At 37.2% G+C, this 18,845-nt stretch overlaps 1 protein-coding gene across 1 annotated transcript in view; it reads left to right on the top strand.

The window, feature by feature from the left end:
* Positions 1–18,845, top strand: part of LOC122800252 (protein Daple-like) — a 475,569-nt gene that overhangs the window by 180,272 nt on the left and 276,452 nt on the right. The gene's annotated exons all lie outside the window — the stretch shown is intronic.

Raw genomic sequence — 18,845 nt, 5'->3', positions numbered from 1 at the left:
GCCATTTTACAACATTTAGCTGGATTTAGCCAAAAAAGAAAAAATATAAAATAAAAAGTAATATTTTTATGAATATATCCATGTTACAGAGTCAGTGATGTGTGGTTCTCATTGACAACGTTGTAGTACCATACTGTCTGTGTAAATGAAGGGACTGCTCCCATTTTATACTGTTGTAATGCATCTTATATTTGTATATATCTACAGCATAAAAACATTTGTCCTTCTTAGTGTTGTAAACATATGAGAAAAGACAAAAAAAAAACTTTTTTTTTCTTGGAAGAGTCCATCCATGATGAAATTAATTCAAATATGTACTTATTATATTTAATAAGGAGGATTAACTTTAGTTATCAGTCCTGACCAAGTTCAAAAGAGGGCAGCCCAAAAGTGGGTAACTTCTACTTTGAGAATATAGTATTATAAGAAATTATCTTACCAGTTTCTATTACATGGAAAATGTAGACATCAACAAGCATAGGTAGTTGTTTAGCATTAAGTGATTCACTAGTTTATTGAGATGTTTAGGTTATCTAAACATGGCTGCCAAATAAGGAGTGCATTACATCCACCCATTCTCTTTAACAAGTTGAAATCTAGGCCAAGTAGTTTTACTTGAGACTTCCTCCTTGTTAAAGGAGGGAATAGATTGATGAGAAGCCCAAATCCTCAGTTTGAGACCTGAGCACATAAGCTCATAATATGGGATATTGGATGAGCTGAATTAATAATGTCCTGAAGTAGTTGAAAGTTTTATAATTTTATCTGACACATGAAATGGCTGAAAGTTTGATAATTTTAGACAACATGTAGTTATTAAATCAGTGGGTCTAGTCATGCTAATTATTGGAGTTTTATTATTCCAAATAAGACTAGCTAGAAATTTCTTATTATTATTAAAGCTTTCTGGCAATATGCATGAAAATTTATTGCTATAGGAACATGGGGAAACATTAATTTAATTACAGAGATCTTTGCTATTAAGTTAAATTAAAATTTAGACTATAACATTAAATCATCTTTTTTTGTTTGAATCTCCTAAATTGAGGATAGGTGAGTGATAGAGATCTGGTTTATATTTGGCCCCCAAATATTTAAGATTTTTAAATGAGGTCTTGATTTTCAAGCACTAAATCCTTACATTCTGATAAATCTGATGGTTTGTTGATTTGTACAGGAAAGTATTGATTTAACAATATTTAAATTACAGTTAGCACACTACTGTATTTATCAACGGATTTTGAAAATCCAAGCTATAACTTGCTTGCATTTGTGAAAAGATAACAGTATATGTAGTAAGAATCTTTAATTAAAATGAAAAAATTGGATGCAAAAGAAAATAGCTAAAAATGAGTGTTTTTTCTTGTAAAGGATTTGCTGAGAATTTGCTGAATGAAATTAATTTACCTTATGTTCCCTCCAGGCACCTATTGGGACTGACCTCTGACCCAAGAGGAGGAGTGCATAGATGATGTAATGTTTATGTGTGGCACCAACCAACTTATCTTGTGTCTGACTTTGACCATCTAAGTGAGAGTGTAGCCTTGACTGAAATTCCTTGTTTTGTTTTTAGCTGCTGTATATGTGCAGGATGTGTGTATAAAATAAAAATAAAATGTAATGAAATTAAACTGCTGACTGACAACCAAGAACTTTGTGGCAGGTCTCTGTAAAATATAAAAAATTTTTTCTTTTGGTTTTTTTTTTGCGTGATTCTTCCAGTATATGTTAAGAGTATTAAAATCTTTTGACAGTATATCATCTGGTAAAGAGGTTATACTTACTTTTTGTTGCACCAGAAGTTATACCTATATAATTTCCATCTTGTATAATAATAAAAGAAGGGGTGAAGTGATAATATAAAGAGAGGGCAAAAAATGACATCCTTGCAGTTAAAAATTAATTAAATTTAAAAAAAGCATAAAATACATTGCAGAACATCTAGACTTTCAAAGCTTCTGGGACCCTGGTGGCCCCCACACTCCTGGCTGCATACCTTCCATACTTAACCTCTGCCTTGAGCCCCACCTAGTCTGTGTTGAGAGGTATGCATAGATGGTGTCTATAGGTTGTATAATGTCTAGCAACAGTATGGTTAGTATCCCTTATTTTTTCCTCTAAATCAAATTAGAAATTTGTATAAAAGACTGCTATAGCTTTCCCAGATTACTGTACAGTGTAGAAAGAAAGGATTGGGATACATCATTAATTTTTCACATTGCTAGAAATCAGACATCACATGCATATTACAGCAGCTATTTTTGGAGGGAGGTTAAGTGGCTTGCTGGCTTGCTGTGTGTGTGTGTGTGTGTGTGTGTGTGTGTGTGTGTGTGTGTGTGTGTGTGTTTGTGTGTGTGTAGGAGGTGTATGTGTGTGTGTGTCTATATATATATATATATATATATATATATATATATATATATGTGTGTGTGATATGTGTGTGTGTGTGTGTGTGTGTGTGTGTGTGTGTGTGTGTGTGTGTGTGTGTGTGTGTGTGTGTCTGACTGCAATAAGTTGAAATATATGACTGTGGCCATTTGTTCTTTCACTTTTGTCCCAGTCTGACATCAGAAAATGGTACGTAGAAGATGGTTATCTTGGGGATAGAGGCATGCTTTATAACAGTTACATCTTGAAATATATGACTTTGGCCATTCATTCCTTTAGTTTTATCCCAGTCTAGCACTAGAGGGATGCACAGACGATCAGAGTCTTTTTTTTTTTTTTTGGAGTTGGAGAAGCAAGTCCTATTCCCAGATAAAATTTATATATCCACAAGTGTTTGTCTTCTCACTTTAGTAGAAAATACACTTTTGTCAGCCTTGAACATTAAGCATTGGACATTACTGATAAGACTGACCTTCTTTCCTTAGTCATGATGTTCAGGTCATTGTTGGATCAAATAGTTAGAATAAAGTTCTTAGATTCATCCAACCCCATAGCGTTTGGGTGCCTAGCAGCCTTCAGACCCCTGGCATAATTGAATTATTTCTTCCACAGCTGTTATAGTACAATCTTTCTCAGTTAGGGTGTTTTGAAAGGATGGAAGAAAATTGCATTAAAAGATAAGAAAAAGCTCAAATGTATCTGAAAGCATCTATAACCCCATGGCTTCTGGAAGTGTTGAGGCCTTCCAGATCCCCTGCTTATTTCAGTTACTTCCTCCACAGTTATTATCATGCAACCATCCCCAGTTAGAGTATGTAGAAAAGATGGAGGAAACGGGTTAAGCTTAAGATAAACTGTGAAAAAGAAGAAAAATAGCATTGATTCTGTAGGAGAGACAATTATGGGAGAAAACTAAGGGGCTTAGGGGGTGCAGGGGAGGAACTAGTGGTCAGCTGGCAGTTGCTATGGATCCCTTTACTTAGGGCTGCATTTCACCTAACGCAAGCTATGCTTGTGATTCATATTCCTTAAAGTCACCATAGTGCTTTCTCTTTCTTATCATATTAACTTTCTCACTCCCTATCTGTTTCCTGTTTGCTCACGGTTAGGAATTATTTAAATGCTTTATCAGTCCTCCTTTGAAAATATCTCCTTACTGAATGTTAAACATGCAAAGAAAGCATACATTACATCAAGTCACATAGGGCAAGAGAAAAATATAGCAAGTTACATTGTTATTTAATCAAAACAGGCATAAAATATGTTCATGCAGAAGGGATAAGCTGTTGAAGCAAGGTATAAATAGCCTTGATTTATATCATAGCCTAATGTTTTTAAGTTTAAATAAAATAAATTACCAAACATGAATGCAACAGAATTGCACACCATGATCGCAGTCTAATGCCCCAGGTCTAACTTGAATAGTTTGTACTGTTTTAGAGTAGATCCAGAAGGTGACTAAGCAAAAACAAAAACAAAACCCTAGATCTGTACTGCACTAATAAACTATCAGCCTAACTATTAAAATGCTTAAGTACAACTTATACAAGAAAAGCACACTGGGAGAGATCCTTCCTAGACCCTCACCTATAAGTTAGTAAAAAAGAGAAAAGAAAGCTGAGTACAATATACATATTTAAGTCTCTTTTATTATAAAAGCATTAAATATCATAATTTAAATCTGTCCTATGTATAATCCATTATTCTAATATTGCACATGCCTTTTCTTTATTACAATATCAAGATAATTATTTTAATAAAACTTTTAGTTGTTAAATTGAAATACAACATGTTGATGATTAATCCTTGTTGAAGCATAAACTTAAAGTGTATTTGTCATAGTCTTTGTCAAGTATAAGTTACAAACCCACTTAGCTGGGTATAACTTCCTTGTAGTGCATGGAGTGCTGTGATTATGCTCCAGTAATAGTTAAATAGCATCCTGAATCAATACTACTGTAGTGCTGGATGACCCAATCTTAACAATGCTGTTAAGATCACGTCTGGCTGTAAAAGTTCACAGTGCCAGCCAGTTAGCAGCAAAAGAACAGGAAAGGGTTTGTTTCAACATAGTTTCTGCCTGTTGTCTGTTGTATTGCTGTCAGTATTTTTGAACAAACTGCTTCCCTCAGACAGGAAATTTGTAAAGATGTAAACCACTTCTCCACTGCTGTACTGGCTTTCAAATCCAGTACAACACTTCACTTTTTTTTTTTATTTTGATTTTACATTTCTGTAACTTGTAGTACATGGGGCAGATAAATCTCCATGCACTGTCAAGAACTACAGAATGACATCAGCACTACAAAGAATTATGACATGACATAAACACATGTCTCAAACACAAAATAAACATGATACAATTGGAAACCCAGTCATGATTTCTTTGTATCATATTCAGTGCCAAATTATGCACTTATTTGGTACAAATAGTGTGTTGTTTTTGGATTCACTTCATAATCTTGGAATACTGAAGTTTTTCGAGACCATGAAATCGAATCCACACAACACCAAAACACCAAAACCATGAAATTCAAAACACCTAAAACACAGCACACACCACACCACACATATACCACAACACCCACACCACAACATAAACAAACAAAACAACACACATCCATAAACCTACAATACAAGTAAGCAGGGGAGCAAGCCCCCATGCACCCCCATGTGGGGAGCTGCGCCCAACCCCCACTTATATATACTAACTCCGAGATCGCACAAACAGTAAACAAAAGCAAATACACACACACATTATACAATCCCTCACACACACATCACACATATCAGCACACTCACATACAAACTCCCACCCAAAACCCGTACAAAACACTCACTTACCTGACATAACACCTAAATCCACACACAGCACCGCACACCATCCACATACAATCCCAGATATTACATAGCTTAAAGCCATAACCGTGAATTCAAACTTGGGCTTTATAGTTTCGAGATACTGAAATTCGACATTTCAGTATTTCGAGATTATAGTGTTTCCATTGCTTTTGCATTATATTTTGTTAATAAGAATGGCCCCTTGAAATTTTTCTTGGAACTGTAAATCCCTTCCATGATATTATGAAAAACAGAACCTAAAATGCCTCACTACCTATAATGCATAGAGTACTATATTTCCATGTTAAATGCATCAGTGAAAATCCTTGAAAGGCAAGTTAACAACTAGGTATTGTAGGTAGAACAGCTTAACTCGAGAAAAAAACACATGCTGTTGTACTACTGACACACAAATATAAGAAAGAAACTGTTGTTTTAAAGATGTGAATTTCTTCTTACACATGAGGCAATGCAGTTTTTGTAAATCATCATCCAACACCTACATGACATAATTTTAAGAGTGTGGCTATAGAAAAAAACTGAGTAAACAGTGAAACTAAAAAAAATCATCATTATTTGCAACATAACAAGAGGAATATAACTGGAAATTAAATTCATTGTAAAACAAAGATGCTTCAGAACATGACCAATACACTTTAAATAAATTTGTGAGAGATTATATTTAAAATATAATACAAAAGATATATTATAAATTTAGCGAATGTATGTACCATTACTAATAAAGCCAGTTGAAACTTCACTTAAAGCTCTAGCTGTACATATAACAAAGAAGACAGAAACCATGTGCTGCAGTTTAAATGTCTGCATGAGTAAACATTTTGTCTGTCATGGTTACTTCCTTGGATCCTGTTTCTTAGCTAATTTCTGTTGTTACATAAGTCAGAAACTTAATGCTTCTCCCTTGAAAACATTTGCAGTAATATAAATATTAGTTAATAAAAGGGTTTAACATAAATAGACTTTAAAACAAACACTGCAACTGTTCCAGTGGGACATTTATGTGTTTGATATTAGGTAGGTGATTTCTGCTGAATAGTTGCAACAACTTTATTACAAGCTGAGATAAGTACAAACGTGCAGTGTTATAAGATAGTACTTTTTTTTCTGTTTTATTATTTAATTGAATATTGTGTTAAAAATAGTACTGCATTTATCTGCTTATTTATTTGTTCACTGAAAATTGTGAGTTCTCTCTGTGTCTGCAGTTAGTTGGTTTATTCTTCTCACTTCATTGATATTCGGTGTAGAAATCTTAGCCTAGAGGGCTTCTCTGCGCCTTAAAGTCTCAGTCCCTTATCTCTGAAATTATTTCTGCTGAATAGTTGCATAGTTGAGCTGCAACAACTTTATTACAAGCTGAGATAAGTACAAACTTACAGTGTTATAAGATAGTACTGCATTTTTTTCTGTTTTATTGTTTCATTGAATATTGTGTTAAAATAATACTGAATTTATTTGCTTATTTATTTGTTCACTGAAAATTGTGAGCTCTCTCTGTGTCTGGAGTTAGTTTTCTCACCCACCCTCCCTGTTCTTGTTGTGATATTAATCTTGCTGGCTTTGGAATTGACCGCGCATTCCCATCTGTTCAGCCCTGTCCCAGCTCTATCCTAGTCAAGTCTCATTAGCTCATTCTGCCTAATACAGAGAGAACATCTGAGTAGGCATACCCACTTAGGCCCTGAACTTGTCTGATTGAAGACTGCTGAAACAGGGCTCAGTTCTGAGGTTTTTTACTGGTTAATTGGGTAATTTGTTTAAATCAATTTGTTTGCTTTCCATTGTTATATATAAAAAAAAAAAAAACAAATTTGCACTTTACCTGCTTTTACTATATTTGTGTTTCTTGATGCTTTATTACCTTATTTTGCTTTTGTCTCTTCTTAAAAGTACACAATTGTGTTTATTCTGCTGCATTTATTACTGCTTGGTAGTAACCTGATTAAATTGTAACTGTTATTCTAAGTCTTTTGGTTAAAGCACTTGGGCTTCAGACCAGTTATTTTACACAAAGAAGGTTTGTGGTATGCACTGTTGTGGCAGGACAGGTAGCGTACATCCTTTTAAGTCTAGAATTGATGATTGAAGGCTCAGTGTCTGTTATTCTAAAAGTGTATTAGCTCTGGTTAAGCACTTGAGCTCCAGGCCAGTTATTTTACATTAAGAAGGTTTGTGGTCTGCACTCTTGTGGAAGGAGAGGCTAGTTTCTACCCTTCTGAGCTGGGAATTTCTGGCCAAAGGCTTACTGTGCCTGCTTATTTGAACTGCTTTTCTGATATTGGTGCACCTAGTCTGCTGTAGCATAGGCTAGATTCAGGCCTGCTGAATCTAGTTTTGTTTGTTTAACTTGAGCACTAATCCAGGCCATCTTTTTTGGAGAAGGTTCCCCTGCACCCTAGTGGCAGGAGTGTGTGGTTAGAACTTGTCTGATTGAAGACTGCTGGAACAGAGCTCAGTTTTGAGTTTTTTTACTGGTTAATTGGGTAATTTGTTTAAATCAGTTTGCTCGTTTTCTATTGTTATAAAAAAATTGCACTTTATTCATCTGCTTTTACTGTAATTGTGTTTCTACCCACTTTATTACCTCATTTTGCTTGTGCTTTTTCTTAAAAGTACTCAATTGTATTATTATGCTGAAGTTATTACTGCTTGGTAGTAGCCTGATTTAATTGTAACTGTTATTCTAAGCCTTTTGGTTTAAGCACTTGGGTTTCAGACCAGTTGTTTTACAATAAGAAAGTTTGTAGACTGCATTGTTGTGGCAGGACAGGTAGCTTACATCCTTCTAAGTTGGGAATTGCTGACTGAAGGCTCAGTGTCTGTTATTCTAAAAGTGCATTAGTTCTGGTTTAAGCACTTTGGCTTCAGGCCAGTTATTTTACATTAAGAAGGTTTGTGGTCTGCACTCTTGTGGGAGGAGAGGCTAGATCCTGCCCCTCTGAGCTGGAAAGTTCTGGTTAAAGACTTATTGTGGCTGCTTATTTGAACTGTTTCTTTCTGAAATTTGTGGGCCTTGTTTGCTGTAGCCCAGACATTAGTAGTTTATTGGCCATTTTGGGCTAATTTCTATCTCTTTCATTTCCCTGCTATAAAAACCACATTTGCGCGTTGTTTTGCGCTTGTATTCAGCTCAGCGAGTGCCTGCCAGATGTTCTGCAGAGTTCTACAGCAGTAGAGAGACAAAAGAGAGAATTTGGTGTGATTAAGTATCATTTTTCTGCATTTTCTTGCTGTCTAACTAATTCCGCCTAAAACACCAATTTTTTAGCGTTTCTGTGATTTAAAAAGATTGTTTCTGCTACATATTGTACTTATTTGCTGCCTGCACTAGAACTAAGTCATTTTTGTGTTTAAATAATCTGTTTAACTGTTGTAGACTACACACTAAAGTGTGATAGCAATTTCTGTGCATTTAAAGTGTTTTTTGTATTGTATCTGCTTTATTTTCTGAAAAAAAAACAAAACAAAAAAAATACAAAAAATATACTTGTTTCCCACCTTTCTGAACTAGTATAGTCCAGCTTTCAGGTTATTGCTGAATTCAGGGCTGTGTTACAAGTTTCTGTGTTGCCGATACCTTACTTGGATAGAAGGAAGTTGCTCTGTTTACCTGTGAGAGCGGGGAGGTTTGAGCAACCTATCTGTCCCTGGAGGAGTGGTTTCAGCCCAGAAGTTAGTAGTTTATTGGCCATTTTAGGCTAATTTCTATCTCTTTCATTTCCCTGCTATAAAAACTGCATTTGTGCATGGTTAGCTAGGATTAAACTATTCCCGGCTGCACGAAGTCTACTCTTCAATTTTTCCCTTGGAACTAGACAAACTTTCAACTTAAGCACTCAAACCATTCATTTCACACCCCAGCACTTGCTCAAAACTCATAGCAAGCACTAATTAACCGTAGCACTAGACCCCCCCATACTGTCCAGAAGGAGAAGGCTCTCTATTCATCCCTACCAGCCAATCAGTAAAACAGTTCACTTTACCTATTCAGGCATGTCCAAAGGGCAGTTTCATGTGTACTCTCCAGTCAAACTGGCGAATCTGGGCATTTTGAGGCAATGTTACAACTGCCTCATGTACACAAACAACCCTCTCCTCCTACCACCAAATACTAATATATGCGAGAGATGCAATTATACAGCCAAACTGGAGATAAAGCTCTCACAACCCAAGACTGGAACTGACAGTCAAGAGGAGAAGGAAAATACTTGCAACACACCACCAGTCTCACATAGACCTACTAAACCAACAACAGCAAATAACACACATAAATACACAAAAACATACTCGGAGGCTCTAAATAAAAATCTGCAAAAGCAACAGAGACCTCCAAAGCCAACACCTAAGCAACCTCCACACTCCATCACAAACCATGTAACACATACTTCACATAATCAGTGTGTCATGCAATCACAGCCCTTAAGGCAAAATAACATACCTAACACACTAGTAATAGGCGACTCTGTAGTCAGGCAAACTGATGTCACACTAACTAGGCTGGACAAGGAGAAGGTTACAGTTAGCTGCCTGTCAGATGCCAGGATCTGCCACATAACACAAGCATTCAGGTCACTCCAGAACAAGTACAAATATGGCTCTGTCATTGTCCATGTTGGTGTGAATGATCTGAGACGTACCTCCCTGGACTACATAAAAAAAGACATGGATGAGCTCTCTGATCACGTAACCCAAGCCGGTATGACCTTGACCCTGAGTAGCATCCTGCCCTTACCAAGAATGATACCACAGTATAAAGAAAAAATGATCAATTTCAACAATTGGCTAAGTTTCTGGTGTCATTCAAAGGGGATCCAGTATCTGTCCACCTGGGATGACATGCTCGACAAGCCACATTGCTTCACAAGATTGGCTTGCACCTGTCACCCTTAGGCTTTTGAATACTGGCCATGGCTTTTGCTGTCCCCATAGTACCTTTTTTAGGCCAGGCTCAAAAGACAAGCCCACCACCATAAATAGCACAAGTAACCAAAAACTAAGGGTAATGCTACTCAATGACAGAAGTCTAAACCTCAAAATGCATGCACTCGAGGCACTCCTCAGTATGGAGAACATTGATATCTGTGCAGTAACAGAAACCTGGTTTAAGGCTCCAGAGAGCACCCCAGCACTACCAGGCTATAACTCATACCATACTTTTCAGCCACAGAACCTGGACCGAAACACAAAAGGCGGGGGTGTATCCATATTCATCAAGGATACCCACACCTCCAGGTTAGTGGTGCAGCACAATGCCTCAGAGATCATCCTTGTGCAACTAACAATGGGCAAAACTGCAATTCAAATTGTAGCTTGCTACAGATCACTCACCATGACCCAGGACCCCCATTCCGCGTTTCTGGAGACACTGGAAAATAGGAAGGTCCTACCAAACAACCTAATATTAGGTGATTTCAATTACCCAAACATTAACTGGGAGAACTATTCAAGTACTAACTCCCTTGCCCAACGCTTCATAGAATTTATAAACTCGAATGCCTTGGATCAACTGGTCAACACCCCACCAGAGGTGACAACGTATTGGACCTGGTCATCACCAACATGAGCAACCAATGTTCTACACAAGAGGTCAACCCCTCACTGGTTAGATTAGACCATAGACTAATCAATCTGGATATCCACATTCCGCCCCCACCCCCAATCAAGGAAACCACCTTGAAAAACATTTCAAAAGCAAACTTCACGTTACTTAAGACCCAGGTGGAAAGGTTCACAGCCCCCATGCTAAAGGACACTGCTGTCCAAGCTGCTGAATCCCTTACAAAGGCACTCTATGAGCACCTGCAAGAATGCATGTATCGTGCTATCCCAAGCAAAACCAAGACTCACTCCTCCAAGAAAAGGAAACCAGTCTGGTGGACCCCTGACATAAACAAGCTATACAATAGAAGGAGGAAACTAGTCCAGAAAATAGTAAAATCCCAAGAAGGAAAGACATCCCTGATCAGTATCAGCAAGAAACTACGATCCCTCATAAAATCATCCAAGGCTAGCTTCAAAAGAAAAATTGCCAAGGACTCCAAAGATAACCACAAAGTGTTCTTTAGCTATGTCAAGAACCTAAGTGGAAACTCTCAGACCTGCTCTGAGTTAGTGCAGAATGGAACAAAATACACTGAACCAACTGATATTGCCAACATTCTGGCAGACAGGTTTAGTGCAAACTTCACCCCCTCTCTCCCCCTAAAGGGCCCATAACCATACCAGAAGAATGTAGAGCCCCAGCAATCACTGACACACAGGTTAAAACAGCCCTATCCAAAGCCAAAAATACAGCTTTAATGGGACCGGACATTGTCCCAGGCTGTGTCTTACATGACCTCCAAAATTAACTAACCCCTCACCTAAACACACTGTTCAAACTCAGCCTCTCTACTGGCTACGTACCCATAGAGTGGCACACAGCAACAGTTACCCCATTCCACAAAGGAGGAGACACAACAGACCCCGGAAACTATCGCCCTATAAGCCTTACTATCCTGGTCTGCAAAGCTATGGAGCGCATCATCATGGAACTCATTAACAGAGACATTGGGGACTTCCAAACATTTGACCCTACCCAGTTTGGCTTTGTTAGGGGCAGATCATGCCTCCTAAACCTGGTGGACTTCTTTGAGACAGTTACAAAGGCTTTAAACGAAGGAAAGGAGGTCCACACAGCCTACCTAGACCTTGCAAAGGCTTTCAACACCATTCCCCATTCTGGTATTATAGACAAGCTCACCAGCCTGAACATAAACCCCTACGTCATGAGATGGGTTGCCAGTTAGCTCATGGATAGAACCCACACAGTGAGAATTGCAGGCTCTAGGTCCAACTCTAAACCGGTTACAAGTGGCATCCCCCAGGGCTCAGTCCTGGGACCCCTCCTGTTCGGTATATACTTCTCAGAGGTACAGGCAAGCACAGGAGGACTATGGCTGACCAAGTTAACAGATGACTGCAAACTGGGGGCCATAACTGACTCTCCGGCTGATACAGACATCCTCTAGAAGGGTCTCACTGAGATGGATACCTGGTGTCAAAATCATGGCCTCAAGCTAAATGCCAAAAAGTGCATAGTCATCCCCTTTGTAAAAAACAAAGTACCCTCGAACTACCACATATGTGGTAGTCCCTAAATACAGAAAATGAAATAAGGGATCTGGGGGCCCAAGTAGATAGTAATCACTCCTTTGATAATCATATTGCCAAGGTGGTTAGAAAATCCTTCTATGTGGTCCACCTAATCACAAAAGGATTCACATCTAGAACAAAAGAGGTTATTCTGCCCCTCTACTTATCACTCATCAGACCCATTATAGAGTAAATGCCCCATTTGGGATGCACCTTACAAGACACCTCCAACAGCTGGAAAGACCACAGAAGTACCTCACCAAGAGGATTACTGGCCTCAAAGAGATGCCCTATGCAGCCTGACTGAAGAAACTCCAGCTGTACCCGGTTGCATACCGCCTACTCAGAGGTGATCTCTGCCTGACATACAAGGCCATGTCCAACCCAGAATTGATAGAAATGCTCCACCTAAAAAAAACAAATCCCTGAGAGACACACACTCTAGGGATCTAAACCTCACCATAACAATAAGTAGGACTTGCTGGAGGGATAGATTCCTGTCCCAGAGACTCCCCATGCTTTGGAACAGGATTCCAATCTGCATTAGGCAGAGTCCCTCACTAACACTCTTCAAGAGAAACCTTGACGAGTGGATGGGAAACAGAAAATTTACCCCGGGGATCACTGCAGTGGCTTTGCTGGACAGAGGCACAGGGAACTAATGGCTCTGCTGGACAGAGGCACAGGGAATTAATCCAAGGGGTGGCAAAAGCCAACACATTGTGGCTAGGCTTACATATGCCCTCGGACAGATAGCCTAGTAATTACCTATGAACCTATGTGGCCCGATGACTATTTTCAGTCATGATCTGAGACAAAGGCAAAGACAACTGATATCAGAAGCAATTACAGATGCATAAATAACTACAAAGAAAGATATATCTGGTAATGCAAAGGTGCAATTCAATGTAGACTTGTAATTAGTACCACTATAACATGAAAGCAGTTGTAAGTACCAACAGGTGATGGCATGTGTTTAGAATATGTAAAAAGACTGTATTTATATACCTGTCCAGTCACCCCCCCAAAGTATTTATTTACATTTGTTGACAGGGAGTGTCCGACTGGACATAGGTCCATTTTCAGCGGAGGCCCAGGGAGAAAAGCCCCACAGTTAAAATAAACAGACAGTAGTTACATTGGGTTACATAGCAATTAATAATTTAACATAGCAATTATGTACAACATATTTACAGATGAAGAACATAGTACATCAGTAGACAACTAGAATCTTTATCTGTGAAGTACATAACAGACATTAACAAATGTTACAAGAAGAAGTTCCTGCTGTATAATAAGTACTAGGCTTATGAGCATCTGAGCTTGCTATAATCAAGGTAGTTAGTGGAGTGGAAAGAAAGGTAGTGGTTGGATGGGGTGGATGATATTAAGAGTGGGAGTTGCAAGGGCATAGCCAGCATGAGTTTAGTTGCTCTTTTAGTAAAGTTTTGAAGTGGTGCATGATGGTATGGAGGTAATTGTGGGTGGGAGGGAGTTCCATAATTTGGCTATGGTGCAAGAGAATAGTGCTTCACCAGCAGAGTTATTGGCTTTAGTGATCTGCAAGTGATTTTTGTTGCTGGATCCTAGTGGTCTGGTGGTGCGATAGGGTTGGAGTAGATTCTGGATGGATGGGACATTTAGTGGATAGTTTACTAGTTTTTGGGTGAGTGAGAGTTGATACCATTGAAGGAGGTGAGGGTGTTCAAGCCAGCCCAGTTCAGCAAGTGAGAGACAGTGGTGACTACGGTAGGATGCCCCTGTGGTGAATTTGGCGATTTTGTTGTAGCAGGTCTCTAGCTTGTTTAGATCGCATTGCCTTAGGTTGGTATATATTGGAGAGGCATAAAGTAGGGTGGAGATAAGGTGGGAATTTGCTATTTGCTACCTAAGTATACCTGCCACCATTCCTCAGTCTATTATTTCAAGAGAGCAGGTCATCTTGATGCTCTCCAAGGTCAAAAACATGGCATCAGTGAGAACAGACAACATCTCATGTTGCGTTTTAAACAACTTAAAACATGACCTAGCAGACTCATTTGGATCCCTGTTTAACCACGGACTGCATACTGGCTATGTTCTAGTGGAATGGAGGACATCAGCAGTAATCCTTCTGCCCTGGGAATTATAGGCCCACAAGCTTGAGAAGCCTAATCTGCAAGGACATGGAAAAATAATTTTGGACCTTATTAATAAGGATATAGTTAATCTATAAACTCTGTACCCAACACAGTTAGAATTTGTTAAAGGTAGAGCATGCCTGTTAAACATGGTTGACTTATTCGAGAAAGTCATCCAGGCCCTGGATGAAGCAAAGACAGTGCATACCACCTATTTTGACCTACCAATGTCATTTGATGCAATCCCCCACTCAGGTATTATAGAGAAACTCTCCCAATTGGGAATTAACCCCTACATCACCAGATGGATAGCCAACTGGCTCACTGACAGGACACATACTGTCAACATGGGTGACTTCACCTTTAGCAAAAGACCAGTCACCAGTGGCATACCACAGGGTTCTATGCTGGGCCCCTTACTGTTCAAAATTTTTTTCTCAGACATTCAGGCAAACTTGAATGACCTGTGGCTGACCAAGTTCGTTGACGATTACAAATTGGGAGCAATCACTGAGTCCCCTAACTATGCTAATATACTGCAGACAGGGTTAACGCAGGCAAATGGTTGGTGCCAAAGCCAAGGATTAAAGCTAAATGCACTATTATTCCCTTAGGGAAAGCTTACATCCTTGCTAATTACATTATAGGCAGCACCCCCTAAGTGTAGCCCCAGTGGTAAATGATCTGGGTGCCTAGGTTGATAGCAATCTGAATTTTGACCACCACATAACCATAGTAGTAAGGAAATCCTATGTGGCCTATCTTATAACTAAAGGCATCACATCTAGATCTAAGGATGTTATATTTCCATTATAAGCAGCTCTTGTCAGACCAGTAATTGAGTACAATGCTCCCTTTTGCATGTACCTCACCAGACACCTGCAACAATTCGAGAGACCACAGAGGTTTCTCACTAAGAAATTACAGGGTACACAAAGCAAGTCTTACACGGAAAGACTGAAAGCACTACAGGTTGCTAAGGGGTGACCTGTGCCTGGTGAAAAATGAATTATCAAGGGTGCTGCTTACTGTGATGGATCCAAAGTCTTCTTAAGACACTAAAGTCTTGCTGGCTGGATTCTGTTGCAATCAAAGTCTAGTTATCATTGCATTCACAGTCTGTTGCCCACAGAAACTTGCAGAATATACACTGATGCAGCACCAAACTCTCACTTATACTCTGTTGCAGTAATTAATAAATAGTTTTTTATATAACAAACCACACATACTACTGTTGCAACTTTAGTTACACTACCACTTTTTACTTCTCGTTCAGCATAAATGATAACATTCCTGTGCAAAATACTTCTCCTAACAATTTCATTTGCTTTAATCTCTTTATAGTGGTTTTACATCCTGTTTTTCTCCTTGGAATTCTATTTTGGTCTTTGTATGAAAACATCTGTTTGCTGGTGTTTGCAGAAAAATATGTTTTCATCCTGTAAAGAAATAATACTGATATTGTCTTTTAAGGAACCATCTTGTGCAAATCCTGACTTGATAAAAGCACCATTCAAACTTCCTTGCTTAACAGTGTTATATGATAGAAACATGTACAGATTATTTTCCTGTTGTCCAGTCTTTAAGAAGCAGGTTAGCATTCTTACTGACGATGTGAAATGCATTCATCCTGTTCTTTACATTTTTGCCAAGTCTGTAAGAGGCCAGCTTTCTTGATGACAGTGTGAAATGCATACATTCTTGCTAATTTTGTAGGACAAACATGTCCATTAAGCAAATTCCTCATTTTCCAAGCCACAGTCATTTAGTATGGATGCTAATCACATATTGCTAAACTCTATTTCTACATTTAAGCAAGCTTTATTTTATACTTTATGTTGCATAGAGGTAACAGAATTACTTTCAACCTTAATACCTTGTTGAGCATACTCTAACAATTCCCTCTTTTTTTATTTTAAAACATACTCAAAACACGTTATCCTGATATGTATTTTTGATCAGATTATATAGAAAACATATTAAGAAAGAAAACCTTTAGTCTTCTTTTGATACAACAAGTCAAAATGCAATTTTACATAGTTAATACAATGATATCAAGTATTACTGCTAAAACTGAATGTATTTAACAAATTTTTCTTTTGCAGACCATTTTGTGAAAATATTTTATAAGTTATGAGCTGTATCTGCTTTAGTTTTATTTTTTAACTTGATTGATTTATTCTTTTGCAATCACAAAATTTAATTTATGAGTTAGAACTGTTTTATTAACTTTTTGCAACCGTTGAATTAACTATTGACTTTTATTAATCATTTTATACCAAAAGATTATAAATAGACTAATATCTATAAGAGGCAAAAACTATGTGCCACTGCAAGCATTCATACACTGGTGAAAATATACAGTTTCAATGTCATTTAACCATAACATTATGGTCATATTTCTGAACTGCCCATTAACACCTTGGTTGACAGTGAAGTGAACATATTAAACACCTTGGTAAAGTACTGAACTTGAATTAGATAATAAATATTTGAATGTAATTATTTCAGTATATTTAATACTTGAGGATTTAAAAAAAACATGATTTATGCACTAAAGAATGCTATGTACATATAAATCCATTAGCTGTACTAGTACAATATTTTAATATAATTTTCCTCTAACTGGGGTAACCAATACTGGTACTGATAAAATGATGGTCCAAAACTGGTGATAAAATTACAATTAGTAATAAAATTACAACTTGACAAATTACGTTTGAACTTGTTAGTTTACAATGTGTTCTATACAGTATATCTACACAGACTGTCTGCTACTCAAGCATTTTAATCTAGTAGGTATCCTGGACCCATTTTTTTTAAATTTCATTTGTATTGAATTATTTTGTAATTGTACATACAAAGACTGTAAAGTACATTTAGTCCAATCTACAAATTTAGTAACATTAACATCAAGCACAATCTTGGAAAATTCTTATGTCTCTTTAGAAGTATTTAGTGGAATTACCACCAGAAGCAACTACATACCCAGCAATTAGAAGCATTCATGCTTTTTGCATACCAACATTGTCTTGCCAAAAGTATATTAAAAATAATGACCAGTCTTGCTCAATTTTTACATATCTTTACTCTCTTGTATAGCTTTAATAAAGCAATTTTAAGCCATCTCTTGTATAGTTTTGCAGTTTAACAGGTTGTAAATACAATTTAATACTAAAGAATACTAGCATGATAGCTATTAAAAACTTGTAAAATATCTTATCCTGTCAGGTTTAATCTGTTTACCAGTATTTCTAATGCACTAATACCTATTTTTCCCTCTCCCTAAATGAGTATTGCCAAGAAGGAATGAGATATTATTTCTCTTCCTGCAGCTCTATTTTAGACCCTTTTGCAGTACTGCTCACACAGTCAGTATAAAACTGAGAAAGTATCCCTCCCCTTGTAGTACTGCAGTATTGTTTATTTGCTTTATGCTGTGAGACTAGAATGTATGCCAGCCCAACACTTTGGTTATACAATTGCTTTATTAGGCTACTAACAAATTATAGACCTTTGTCTGATTTGATAATTTTTTTATAAAGCTTTTCCTGTTTACTACTACTAGTAGGTATTTATACCCTCCTGCGTAATTGATTTGAATCGTATGTATATTATGGCCCATTTGCTGGCTATACTTGATGTATCTGAGGTTTTTTTACTTTTAACATTTACCTGCAAACAGATTATCGGTGACAGGTATGCACAATTGTGATGTTTTATTATAATTACCAAATAGTGTTGCATGTAAACATTTAACAATTATGTTTTAATAACAATAATGTATTAAAAAAACTCAAGTCTGTTGTCTGGCAATCAGTCCTGTTTTTTACCTTATCTGCTCAATATTTCCTTTAACTATTTATCTAGTCTGCGAAGGTCTGAGCTCACATTTCAGACTTTGTAAACTATAGTTAACCCTTTTAGCATTTTTCCTTTACATATTTTTGTAACTTGGATTTCAATATTTTTTTTATTTATTTAACTGCCCTGTCATTTATTTTATAAAGACTGCTTGACTAATACCATCTGTGATTTTATTTCTTTTTTTTTTTAATTCAGAACTTTAACTGTTTGGTGTGGTGTTACTATACAATTATAAAAAAAAATTGTAAAAAAATAAATAAAATAGATATTAGCTTAACTCACACATGTTTATAGTTACATGATTTACATTTGCTGTTGTATGCCTTTTCTCATGTGCATTATAAACAGATGTACTTTAGATGAAAAGAAAATACATACATGTCAGTCTTGTGACTTTAGATTTTTGCTGTTATTAATTACTTTCATTTAATTTTATGCAGAAGAACTGTTTTGTTTACCTTTTGACTGCGCTAT

Source organism: Protopterus annectens, chromosome 4.part0, assembly GCF_019279795.1.
Source record: "Protopterus annectens isolate FY-2018-M chromosome 4.part0, PAN1.0, whole genome shotgun sequence".
Lineage (NCBI taxonomy): Eukaryota > Metazoa > Chordata > Ceratodontiformes > Protopteridae > Protopterus > Protopterus annectens.
Note: the sequence above shows the minus strand (reverse complement) of the source record. Positions and strands in the feature narration are given on the sequence as shown.